The sequence below is a fragment of the Oncorhynchus gorbuscha genome, unplaced genomic scaffold (assembly GCF_021184085.1).
Source record: "Oncorhynchus gorbuscha isolate QuinsamMale2020 ecotype Even-year unplaced genomic scaffold, OgorEven_v1.0 Un_scaffold_7248, whole genome shotgun sequence".
NCBI classification, from domain to species: domain Eukaryota; kingdom Metazoa; phylum Chordata; class Actinopteri; order Salmoniformes; family Salmonidae; genus Oncorhynchus; species Oncorhynchus gorbuscha.
In genome coordinates, this window is record NW_025750675.1 from 1 (window position 1) to 14,080 (window position 14,080).

The window sequence follows — 14,080 nt, forward strand, 5'->3', positions numbered from 1 at the left end:
ATGTTTGTTAGACATGTTGGAATCTTTTTTTTTTTTAACCCCTTTTTCTCCCCAATTTCGTGGTATCCAATTGTTGTAGTAGCTACTATCTGGTCTCATCAAAGTCATGCGTCCTCCGATACACAACCCAACCAGCCGCACTGCTTCTTAACACAGCGCCATCCAACCCAGAAGCCAGCCGCACCAATGTGTCGGAGGAAACACCGTGCACCTGGCAACCTTGGTTAGCGCGCACTGCGCCCGCCCCGCCACAGGAGTCGCTAGTGCGCGATGAGACAAGGATTTCTCTACTGGCCAAACCCTCCCTAACCCGCACGACGCTAGGCCAATTGTGCATCGCCCCACGGACCTCCCGGTCGCGGCCGGTTACGACAGAGCCTGGGTGCGAACCCAGAGTCTCTGGTGGCACAGCTGGTGCTGCAGTACAGCGCCCTTAACCACTGCGCCACCCGGGAGGCCCATGTTGGAATCTTTTTGTGTCTCTAAAATTAATGTGAGAAATGGCAGTGGAAACACCTTTATGAGTAAATATTGATATAATGACCATCATACCGAAGTAAACTTGGAGTCACGCAGTGTTATATGTGTGATCCTCTCACTTCGACTCAGAAAAGCAGTTTATAAGATACACATTAAATCAGTCCTGAACTTCACAGGGTGGTGAAAGTAGAAGTGATGAGCTTGATGCTCCTTTCCTATAAATATTGAGGGTCTTATTCTGGTGACATGATGATCGATGCTTGGCTGCCACTTGACCCCCAAATAATATTGCTCTAATCCATAATAATCTCACAATATAGGTAGCCTACCTGCACTGTATCTGCGAGATGTTGGCTAGAGCACACATGCCCAGACCAGAATGGACACATTCGCTATATAAACAACAGTTTGTGACGAAACCATCAGTAGAGTTGATCATTTCGATGGAAACCCATTTAACATGGATCTTTCCATTTCGGAACATGGAAATTGACCTCAAAAGTTACTATGTGCAGCACGTCATCACACACAGCCTTTTATTCACCACAAGTCTATTTGATAGAACCATCTCCGGTGGGAAAATGTGCATATTGTTTTATGCATATTTTAGAACACTCACATGAAAATCTGTTTCAAATTGGATGGAAACCTGGCTACAGACAGCTAATTAGTTTAGAGGTAAATGACAATGAACTGCCTTATCTGACTGGTACTGAAAGCAGGTCTTAAAGGAAGAGTGTAACCTGGGTTTCTGTCTGATGTACTCTGTACGCACCTTCCCTGATACAATCTTCTCATAGATCTGAATGGGCTGGTCAGCAAAGAAGGGAGGATAGCCAGCAGCCATCTCATAAATCAGCACGCCCAGAGCCCACCAGTCCACCGCCTTATTATAACCCTGGGGGGGTAGAGAGAAAGAGGAGTGTTAGATTCCCAGGGAAAGAGGCAGAACTAAGCACAAAAAGGAAGAATGGAACGTGTCATACATAAGCTCTTCTCTAGTCAGCGGTTGTAATCATGAGCTGTTTGTGAGTGGCTGTAGTGACATGATCTTTGCTGTGTCATGATAATGACCCCTATGTTATGGTAAAAACCCCAGTGTTGTTATAGATACGAGGTGCGACAGCAGGCCGGGGGTTTGGTGGTGACCGCTCACTTTGCTAAGGATGATTTCAGGGGCCAGGTACTCCGGAGTGCCACACAGCGTCCAGGTCCGGCCCTTCACTCGCTTTGCAAAACCAAAATCTGTTACCTGGGAGGAACACAGATGTCTCAGCAATGACAATCAACAGTTCAGTTCTGACATTCGCTTAAAGTTATACTTTCAGGATTTTGGCAATGATGCCCTTCATCTACTTCCCCAGAGTCAGATGAACTTGTGGATACCATTTTTATGTTTCTGTGTCCAGTATGAAGGAAGTTACAGGTAGTTTTGCGAGCCAATGTATTTTACATTTTATTTTAAATTTTACCCCTTTTTCTCCCCAATTTCGTGGTATCCAATTGTTGTAGTAGCTACTATCTCGTCTCATCGCTACAGCTCCCATACAGGCTCGGAAGAGACGAAGGTTGAAAGTCATGCGTCCTCCGATACACAACCCAACCAGCCTTCTTAACACAGCGCACATCCAACCCGGAAGCCAGCCGCACCAATGTGTCAGAGGAAACACCGTGCACCTGGCAGCGTTGGTTAGCGCGCACTGCGCCCGGCCCGCCACAGGAGTCGCTGGTGCGCGATGAGACAAGGACATCCCCACCGACCAAGCCCTCCCTAACCCGGACGACGCTAGGCCAATTGTGCGTCGCCCCACGGACCTCCCGGTCGCGGCCGGTTACGACAGAGCCTGGGCGCGAACCCAGGGACTCTGATGGCACAGCTGGCGCTGCAGTACAGCACCCTTAACCACCCGGGAGGCCTGTGAGCCAAAGTTAACTAGCTTTAGCATAATCACTGGAAGTCTATGGTATCAGCTAGCAGGTGATCCCTTTAACACTTGAACTTCAGCCTACCAGCAGCCACTAGAGACCGTTGCCGTGCATTCCCTTCAGCCTACCAGCAGCCACTAGAGACCGTTGCCGTGCATTCCCTTCAGCATATGTATCAGACGCAGATCAACCCCCAAGGTGTAGCAAACATAAGCAAAGTAAAACGTAAAAGAGAATTGTAGCAATCTGAAAGGCACTGTCAAATTATTAACATGGGCGTCGATGCTGATAAATAAGCATAAAACTCAATACACCATTGTTGTTCTAGATTAAATTAACTTCTTCACCCGTATCATTCAGTTATGCCTAATTTCAATTAGATTGTGAAGTAACTTGCACAATTCTCACCCATTCCATCCATTTAGTGGATTGGCATCGTTTGCTTCCTTGGATAGAGTCAAGGATACGTTTGGCATTTTTCTAAAGACCTACTGCAACACAGCATGTTTTCCTTTCCCTTACAATACATTAGTAATAGAGTTATAGTAAATAAATCAGTTCCATAACAGCATCTTTTACAAAGTAAAACATAAAAGAGAATGGTATCAACCAGCAAGGAGCGCAGTTAAATGATTTGCTTCTGAGACATAAAACTCATCATTACACTATTGTCTTTTTAAATTAAAATCAACCTCTTCACCCTCCTTATCATTCAGTTTGGCCGAATTTAAATGAAATTGTGTATGAAGGTTTATTTATTTAAGAGCATCTACGAAATCAGGGCACGTATAATGCATTTCATGTGTCGTATGTACAGCACACCCATGCTTGTTCTCCATTAGTCCCACCTGTATAGCTAGACAGCCATTTGACTATGTGTGTTCTCACCTGTATGTATCCCTGGTTGTCAATGAGCAGGTTCTCTGGTTTCAGATCTCGGTAGATGAGGTCCAGTGAGTGAAGGTATTCAAAGGTCAGAACAATTTGGGCGGCGTAGAAGCGGGCGTGGGGCTCACTGCAGGCAGAGAGAGAGAGAGAGGTCAGAGGGTAACGTGGACACCACCATATATTTACTAGGAGGCTGTTGTGGAGTCATGGTCTATGGAAAATGGGGAGGGTTAACTACTGTAGGTATTTGGTTATATTTCCAACAGTAGGAGACCAGTAAACAGACTCACCTGAACCTGCCAATTCTCCTTAAATGTGAGAACATCTCACCGCCAGGGACATACTCCATCACCATATACAGGTTAGTGTTGTCCTACAGAGAGAAATATTTCACACAGTTGAGTTGTGAACCTCACCTTCACACACAAACGTGGAAGTATGTTCCGTTAGGAAAATGTGGCGCCGGACATTTGACCACATTTAAAATTGACCAGACACATTCGCATTGGGAGCGTAACCTGATTAGGGGGTCCACCCACGGTGCTCAGAATGACAGGAATCACATTTAGATTATGGTACTTAATCATAACAGAGCATGCAAGCCCAGGATGCAATGACGTGTCCCCTTACTGCACACTTTGCAGATGTTAGAATAACTGTCCACATGTACTTTCCCTCAGCCAACAAGACCAGTAACAAATAGTAAAACCTCTAGCCTATGCACAGGCGGAGCGTGAGTTTAAACTTTGGGGAAGCACATATTCACCATAACAAATTGCACCTTTATAATAAAATATTCCATGCATCATCACATTTGCAGACTTATGTAAGATAGTAGGCTATTTGTAATGTGATGAGCATATCGGATAGTCATCATTTAGACTAATAATACAACTCAATCAAATGTTTGTATCAAGAGTTGTATGAATGGCTGTGTGCATATAGCGTAGATGCCTGGGCTACAGCAGACACCCTTCTTTGCATGGGAAAAACACATCTCATTCAATTCTACTACACCTTGTGTGACTGGAGACATTAGCAGAATCTTTAACACCACAAATGACAGGGTAGCCTACTCTGCTGCCATTGACAAACAGATCAACAAAAACAATGTTGTCCATAGAATAGGCCTATGAGAAGGGGAGACAAATAGGAGGACAATCTAAACTGGAGGAGGAAATGATTGTCCAAAAAAAAAAACGTAAGTGGCACTGACCCAACAATGATAGAGTGAATATGAGCAGTGCACAGTCACCGGTGATCTGGCCGATGCTCTCCGCTGTTGCCAATAAGATAAACAGTAAACCTAAGTTGAATTTTGATAACTAAAAGACAGTTGAGTCTTTTCATTGTATTCGCTTTACAGAAATAGCCATATGCTTCGCAAACTGTGTTTTCCCCACAATTGAGTTTGGAAATATTGCAATATGCCTAGATGGGCCTCTACTTTTCAATGACAGTGGCAACCCAAATTGCGCACGCTGCCTTTCCTTCTGACTGCAGGAAATGCAATTTAAAACAATCCACAACTTATTATTTTTTTAAGGCTAGGGGAAGCTAATGTTCCTCTGTGGCCAATTCATGCTTTAGTAGCCTCATTTGAATTACTGTATTTATTTATTTCTGTATAGACAGGAGTAGGCCAATTAGGCCAATTAGGCTATAATCATTTTGGCAATTTAACTCAATTTACTTTGGGAGAGCCTTTTGGACAAACCCCCTATGAGCCCATGTCAATCTACTATCCCCGATTGTAGAAACGTTGGCCTACTCTATTGGTGAGCTTGTCGAGAAAGAAAAAGCTCAAATAGACTCTGCGACAGTTGTGGGACGATAGAGCCCAAATTCATATAACCAGTAGGCCTGGCTACATAAAAACAGAAATGAATGTGATGCAACAGATCAGAACTTCAGCTTTAGTGTTGATCAACTGTTAACATTATTAGCGCAGCAATGCACCAAGGCGACATGAGAACGGGTAATTGGCTACCGGACAATAAAAAACTAGTTGAAAACCAATAGATCATGAGAGAAATAGTATACTGGTTTCAATGCTATATGGAAGTCTTTATTAAATAACTGCCTCCACGGATATGGTTAGATTTTGCCTAGGCTACTTTGAAGCAAGGTAAAACATGCCTCATAATATGTACTAAAACAAATAATAAAGTACCTATAGGTTCTCAAAATGCAAACTACATTTTAAACGCACTGCTGAAGCCTGCCTTTGTTGCCTATGTATTTGAATGGTGAACAGGAAGCACACTTCAATTACCAGTTAACAAAAATATGAGTTATTTTTAATCATGGCCCATTAACTATTTTTAACACACAATTTAGAATTATTGCACAATGATTGGGCTTATAAAAGTGCTGTATGACAGATTTTCCTCTCAAAGGTTCTGTATCAGTATGCTGTGCACTTGTGAAAAGAGACATAATGAATACACACACGTGCCAATTTAATTCCAAAAAACGATGCAAATTAACACATACCGATAATCGGTCAAACGTATTTACATCAACTGGTACGTCCATCAATGAATAGGCAAAAATATATATATATTTGCAAAGGGTATTTTTTCCTTCTCCCGGACCATGGGCCAGTGCCAATTTTACTTCGCACCTTAAGAAAATACAAAAAGAAAATAACGCAGCCAAAAGTTGGCTATTACCAGCTAATGGTAACCATGACACACACACACAGGAACGCATGCACCCACACGCACGTCCAGCAGTACCTTGAAAGAGTGCTCCAACCGCACCAGGAAGGGAAGCTGACGGCCTGCAGGATGCGTTTCTCATTCAGCGTGTGTTCTATCTGCTTCAGCTTCACCACCTGAGGGGAACAAACCAGGACACCTTGTTAAGCAAGGAGAGCCCCCTACATCTCTGACTAATGGGCTGAGAGACAGGGGGAGTCAGATCCATTTCACATAAATCAAAAGATTAATACAAATGTGTATTTATTAATATAAAAATATCTACATGTACTGTAAAAGAGGACTTTGAGTCAATTCACTAACTGAATTTGAATGAAATCACATACCTTCTGTTTGTCAAGTATCTTCATGGCAAAATGCTGGCCCGACTCTTTGTGCTTGACCAGCATGACTCGACCAAACGAGCCCGTGCCCAGGGTCTTCAGACGGTCAAAGCCATCCAAGGCCGCGGTGTTCTGGAGAGGAGAGCATGTCAGTTAGAACAGAGAAACAAGCCCAACACCGGCCAGAGTCCGATTGAGTAGCAACACTGGACTCAAACTACCCATCAAACTTCACAGTCCTGTCAAAAAACAGGCAAAAGCAGGATGTGATACAGATTCTGAGACATTCAAGAAGTGCAACGGTTAGTCCTGCCAGTGCACACATATTGCAGCAAAGGTATTTTTTTTATTTTTTTAACCTTTATTTAACCAGGCAAGTCAGTTAAGAACATATTCTTATTTTCAATGACAGCCTGGGAACAGTGGGTTAACTGCCTGTTCAGGGGCAGAACGACAGATTTGTACCTTGTCAGCTCGGGGGTTTGAACTCGAAACCTTCTGGTTACGAGTCCAAAGCTCTAACCACTAGGCTACGCTGCCGCCCCATTCTTACATTACTACAATAGCAAATTAAATGTGTGAAGCTAAAAGAAAAAGGTGGGAAAGTGTTATGCTAAATGCTGCACATAATCATTCTATGTAGACCAGGCTCATTTATAGCGTATGCCCCAAAGCATTAAAAAAATGAAGTTCCAACCAATGTGATTGTAGTTAGATCCAGCAGAGGGCCCACTTCCCTTCTCTCACCCAGGCGTGACTGACACTGGGCTGGGCTGCTGGAGTCTTGAGCGTGTGCAGGCCTGTCATTCATTCCTACACTTCCTCTTTCCTAACTCACCTGTGCTGGATTCTCCCATTTCTGAGGAAATCCTCTTGGCTTTGGCAAGAAACTCCTTCACTGTAACAGAGCAAACAGATGGTTTAGCACCTACCCTACTACGACACATTGATTCCATTAGACACATTTAGATGAGAACGAGGATGTTGTGATACAGCAGCAGAGTTCACGCTATAACCATGACCAGAGCTATAATATAAAGACTTCTCCCTAAGGCAAATAGTGACATTTTGGAGATTAACTTGAGCGTGTGATAGAATGAGTCTTGTGTACCTTGGCCGGTAAGCAAAGTATATCCCATGTGTAGCCTAGCCCAAGGCTGCCCATTCCCTACCCTGGCCACACAGATACAGGGCTTATTTCCACTGATGTTGAAGCCAATCATCTGAGCTCATGTTATCTCCAATACTTCTCCTCCAGCCATGTCAGAACGAGAGCAGAGAGCCAATCGATACAGGCATCTATGTGAATGTATTGTGTGTGAACACATTATGGTCTCTGTGCCAGTGAGTGTGTGAGAGATTTGATCCACTCCAAAGTGACTTGTCATAACCTTTATACAGTCACACACTCTAGCTCTAATGCACACAGACACGGCATCACATGCAGAAGTGCAGCACATCTCTTCCTCTTATCTTTATTGGGCTGATCACTGTGCTTTGTGGGAACATGTAGATACCAGCCCTTCCTCATGAATCCCTGCTCATATCTATCTATGCCTCAACACTGAGGACAGTGACTGGCTGCTACTTGTATGAGTACCAGTACCACTCAACACTGGCTGGCTGCTACTAGTAAGTCTACATCACTACCACTCAACACTGGGGACAGTGGCCGGCTGGCAGGCTTCTACTAGTAAGTCTACATCACTACCACTCAACACTGGGGACAGTGGCCGGCTGGCAGGCTGCTACTAGTAAGTCTACATCACTACCACTCAACACTGGGGACAGTGGCCGGCTGGCAGGCTGCTACTAGTAAGTCTACATCACTACCACTCAACACTGGGGACAGTGGCCGGCTGGCAGGCTGCTACTAGTAAGTCTACATCACTACCACTCAACACTGGGGACAGTGGCCGGCTGGCAGGCTGCTACTAGTAAGTCTACATCACTACCACTCAACACTGGGGACAGTGGCTGGCTGGCAGGCTGCTACATCACTACCACTCAACACTGGGGACAGTGGCTGGCTGGCAGGCTGCTACTAGTAAGTACATCACTACCACTCAACACTGGGGACAGTGGCTGGCTGGCAGGCTGCTACATCACTACCACTCAACACTGGGGACAGTGGCTGGCTGGCAGGCTGCTACTAGTAAGTCTACATCACTACCACTCAACACTGGGGACAGTGGCTGGCTGGCAGGCTGCTACATCACTACCACTCAACACTGGGGACAGTGGCCGGCTGGCAGGCTGCTACTAGTAAGTCTACATCACTACCACTCAACACTGGGGACAGTGGCTGGCTGGCAGGCTGCTACATCACTACCACTCAACACTGGGGACAGTGGCCGGCTGGCAGGCTGCTACTAGTAAGTTTACATCACTACCACTCAACACTGGGGACAGTGGCCGGCTGGCAGGCTGCTACTAGTAAGTCTACATCACTACCACTCAACACTGGGGACAGTGGCTGGCTGGCAGGCTGCTACTAGTAAGTCTACATCACTACCACTCAACACTGGGGACAGTGGCCGGCTGGCAGGCTGCTACTAGTAAGTACATCACTACCACTCAACACTGGGGACAGTGGCTGGCTGGCAGGCTGCTACATCACTACCACTCAACACTGGGGACAGTGGCTGGCTGGCAGGCTGCTACTAGTAAGTCTACATCACTACCACTCAACACTGGGGACAGTGGCTGGCTGGCAGGCTGCTACTAGTAAGTTTACATCACTACCACTCAACACTGGGGACAGTGGCTGGCTGGCAGGCTGCTACTAGTAAGTCTACATCACTACCACTCAACACTGGGGACAGTGGCCGGCTGGCAGGCTGCTAAGCATCACTACCACTCAACACTGGGGACAGTGGCTGGCTGGCAGGCTGCTACATCACTACCACTCAACACTGGGGACAGTGGCTGGCTGGCAGGCTGCTACTAGTAAGTCTACATCACTACCACTCAACACTGGGGACAGTGGCTGGCAGGCTGCTACATCACTACCACTCAACACTGGGGACAGTGGCTGGCTGGCAGGCTGCTACATCACTACCACTCAACACTGGGGACAGTGGCCGGCTGGCAGGCTGCTACTAGTAAGTTTACATCACTACCACTCAACACTGGGGACAGTGGCTGGCTGGCAGGCTGCTGCTTTAGTAAGTCTACATCACTACCACTCAACACTGGGGACAGTGGCTGGCTGGCAGGCTGCTACATCACTACCACTCAACACTGGGGACAGTGGCTGGCTGGCAGGCTGCTACATCACTACCACTCAACACTGGGGACAGTGGCTGGCTGGCAGGCTGCTACATCACTACCACTCAACACTGGGGACAGTGGCTGGCTGGCAGGCTGCTACATCACTACCACTCAACACTGGGGACAGTGGCTGGCTGGCAGGCTGCTACTAGTAAGTACATCACTACCACTCAACACTGGGGACAGTGGCTGGCTGGCAGGCTGCTACTAGTAAGTCTACATCACTACCACTCCAACACTGGGGACAGTGGCTGGCTGGCAGGCTGCTACATCACTACCACTCAACACTGGGGACAGTGGCTGGCTGGCAGCTGCTACTAGTAAGTACATCACTACCACTCAACACTGGGGACAGTGGCTGGCTGGCAGGCTGCTACTAGTAAGTCTACATCACTACCACTCAACACTGGGGACAGTGGCTGGCTGGCAGGCTGCTACATCACTACCACTCAACACTGGGGACAGTGGCTGGCTGGCAGGCTGCTACTAGTAAGTCTACATCACTACCACTCAACACTGGGGACAGTGGCTGGCTGGCAGGCTGCTACTAGTAAGTCTCTACATCACTACCACTCAACACTGGGGACAGTGGCTAGCTGGCAGGCTGCTGCTAGTAAGCAGTACTATTAATACTACTATAGGATACAGAGGGCTGAGGGAGAATACGTACACTACAGTAAATCCATGGGTTTGTCAGAGGAAAGCTGAACATTTAAAAATCGGTCACCCTCTTAAACCAGTATGCAATTTTCTTTAAATTAAGAATTAAACAGATCTCGAAAATCTTAGGTGTAAATTTATGGCTCACACATGGATAGCCTAATACACCATCTGCCAATCTGGAGAACGCCACACAAATCTTTGCATTCCATAAACATTTTTGTTCTGGCGGGCTCGTGCTTGTCCCCTTTCATAGTATAAACACTTAATTAAGTAATATATTATAGAATTGGAATTCGTAACACATCATACAAAATGGATGACGTTGTACACAATTGTTGGGAACCATTTTGGCTCGTGAAAACAACTGGATGAAATTATACAAAACCTCTGGAGCATCACTAACATTACATTTGTCAAACAGTCAAAACCTCAAAGCCATACAGACCCTTGTGATCAGCACTAATATCTCCTCAGTGGTTCTGCTTTTCTCCATTCACAAGGGCTATAAACACACATACCCACCCTCTGCTTGCTCTCTCTGGAGAACTCCAACAGAAGGGAAGACCAGAGAGCAGCACTGACCAAAGTTCATATAAACATGACTACAACCATGTTGCTCCATGCCAGAGCCATTGAGAAGAAAAGCAGACTAGTCTCCCTGGGGAGAAGTACATTTCTCAGTCAGTTTGTTCCTTTATTCCCAGCTAAGTAAACCCCAACATAGTCTCCCATAGGACACTCCTTCCATGTTGTAGGCCTACAGCCACAGCTGAGGAGGAAGTTACATCTAGCTATCAAACAGCTCAGCAGTTAAACCAACAATGGCCCAAGTGGAATTGACTTGATCTAGTGCAGACTTTGTTAGATTTGTGAGGCTTGGCTGCCACGAATACCATCTGACGGGTGGAAGATGATTCCTAGCCTTCCTCTCATCTCTGCCCACCCCTCCCTTACCTTCAGGGATCACTATAGGCATCTCTGGTGCTGCAACCCCCGCAGCCTCTGCAGCAGGCCAGAGGTGGACCCAGACTCCCTCTTCCTGCTTTACCATGCCTCCTGGAGCTCTTCCTGTGGCTGTCTGAGCCTGACATCAGCTCTGCCCTTCTACGTCGCGACCTGCCTCCTCTTCCTCACAGTGGTTGGCTCATCGCCCCTTCTCCCATTACGTCCAGAAACACAGACAGCCTTCCAACTTCCTTGGTTTCTTCTCTCACCTTCTACATTCTTTCCAGTTTCCTTCTGTCTGTCTTGTGTCTGGCAAGAGCAGAGCTCATTCAGAAGCCAGAGCCCTGGTAGTCAGAGCCAAATAAAGCCCACAGTGCTGTGCTCTCGTTACAACAACTCACATAGATCAATTGGACCTGTGCTCAGTTTGTATCTATATTTATTCTGCACACAGTTCTACCTCCTGCTCCCTATCCTTTAAACACACAGCAGGGGCCTGGTCTGGGGGAGGCATCACCCAGCCAGGGTTATATTTATGAGAAGCCCAGAGGATCTCTCCTATGGGAAAAAAGTCATGACAGTCTCTGCTCCGTCAAACCAGGAGATCAGCCTGAATTCCTGGCACCATCGATATATTACTCTCATCAACTAGCCATCCAGTAAACCAAGGGGTTTCTGCTCCGAATCATGTGATCAGGAAACCTCCTGTGTCTATGTAAGTACCCATGTGAGATGCCACAGCAGGACGGTGTGAAACCATTTCAGATGTTTTCGAAGAGCTTTTCTAAAGAAAAACCACAGCAGTCAAACAGCTAAAACACATCCCCTCTAGTGCCCAATGCAACACACCACTGTGCCCCTGCGTCAGGATCGATGTCGATCAATCCCATCTCTCCTGGGACCCCTTGTGACGCAGGCACAGGGAGATGGGTGAGGCGCGCTGACCGAGATTTCACTCTGGAGCCCACCAAACCACATCCAGTCCACATCAGACCTAATTTATAGAGCACACAGCCCGCAGGCAACACATTACACAGTGGACGAGTGGAGCTGGACAGAGACGTGGGGGGGATACAGAAAGCCACACTGTTGTGGGGGGGTGTGGGGGTGATATATATAGTGAAGTGCGAGGGGGAGATGGTGAGAGAGGAAGCGAAAGAGAGAGAGGCTGCAGAGAGACATCCGTTGGGTGTGTGTGAGAGTCCAGAGGAAATGAGTGATAAATCCACAACCCAGCCACTTCACAGACCTCAGTCCTGGTTTGCTTCTGGCCACTGTACTGTCAGGTACTTAGGTTCAGTCAGCACTTGGAGTTACAAGAGGTGAGAGTGACTGGGCATTCTTACAAGAGTATCTGAGCATGCCCAGAAGAACAAAGTGCCTTTAAAAAGAGTCAAGAAGTGCTGTGCTATACAAATGCTAGCCTGGCCCTGTTATGCAAGCCAGTGTAAACCACCCCGCCAGCCACCCACACATTTATAGCCACAGTGAAAGCTCCACCTTGACAGTGTAGCGTCACAGGGCCAAATGCATGTCATTTCATACAGAGGGACTGACTACTGAGCAGTACCCACACAGAGGGACTGACTACTGAGCAGTACCCACACAGAGGGACTGTAGACAACACTGGAATGACATGTTCAGATATGCAAAGCCAGATTGAAGGAAGCTTGGGTGAGTCAGACATCTTGTCCCCGAGACAGACACATGTGGCCCGGAGCACATAGAGGGAACCCCGCTGGACAGACACAGACAGGTTTCCCGGGAGACAGACAAACGGCTTCCCTGGAACTTTGTGACGCAGCCGACACCAGGCAACAGAACAAAACACGAGGTGCTGAATCAAAAAGAGCTTTGTATGTGTGTGTGTTGGCCACACAACATCAGTACAAAAACAACTAACCTAGCCAAAAAACAAAGCTAATCAAATTGAGTCTACTTCCGTAGAACCCGAACCAAAGCATAGTCATCCTGCACAACACACACAGCTATGTCTTACTATACGTGACAACTTTTTAGGGACAATTTTTTAATTCACATTCCAAATCCTATTTTCCCTAAACCTAACTAACCCCAACATTGCCTTTTTACAAGTGTGAATCAGCAAAATGTCCACACTTCAGAATTTTAGTTGGTTTAGCATTTGTGAGAACTTTTGGTACTCACAAGTATAGTAAAACGCACACGGAGAGCACAGAATCGACAAGAGAACTGGAAAACAGTGCGATTGTGTGTACGGACGGCTGACACACCCAGTCACATCCCCCTGCCCCCCTCGAGCCACTCCAACCAATCACTCCCCTCCCTCGTGAGTGTCGTGGGAACAGGCTCCGCCCTCTTGCTCCAGTCAAGTCAGTCACTCACTCCAGCAGTGGGCTTCTGGCTCCTCCTGTGGCTGGCAGTGTCTGCCCTCCCCACCGCTGGTGTTTCCCAGACAGGGCCCAGCGTGCAGGAACAGCCTCCCCGCCAGCCTGTGCAGCATCGACATGGCACCAGCCTAGGACCTGTAGCAACTAGCAAGGAAAAAGTGTCCTTCAGAGAGGAGCCCTGAACTTCGAGACAAGTGGAGCACCACCAACCCTTAGAGGATTCTGTATAGGAGGTTGGATATCTGACTAGACTTGAAGCTGTCCTGCCATGTTATGTAGGTAGAGACAAAGCCTGACACTCTGCAGCAATGAATCCAGAGGCTCTTCCACTTCCTGCCTGAGCTCATACACAGTCCACCCTGCTCCTTCCTGTGGGCCCTGGCTCAGCTCTCCACAGCAACGCCTCCGCTATGTCTGTCTGTATCAGGGAAGAGAGGGCAGGCCGGGCTGAGAGACAGGGTCCACCTGAACCGGACCTTAAGCCTCACTG

General features: G+C 47.1%; 1 pseudogene; it reads right to left on the reverse strand.

The window, feature by feature from the left end:
* Positions 1 to 1,167: 1,167 nt before the first annotated feature.
* LOC124029681 lies at positions 1,168 to 13,735 on the reverse strand (annotated as a pseudogene).
* Positions 13,736 to 14,080: the final 345 nt, after the last annotated feature.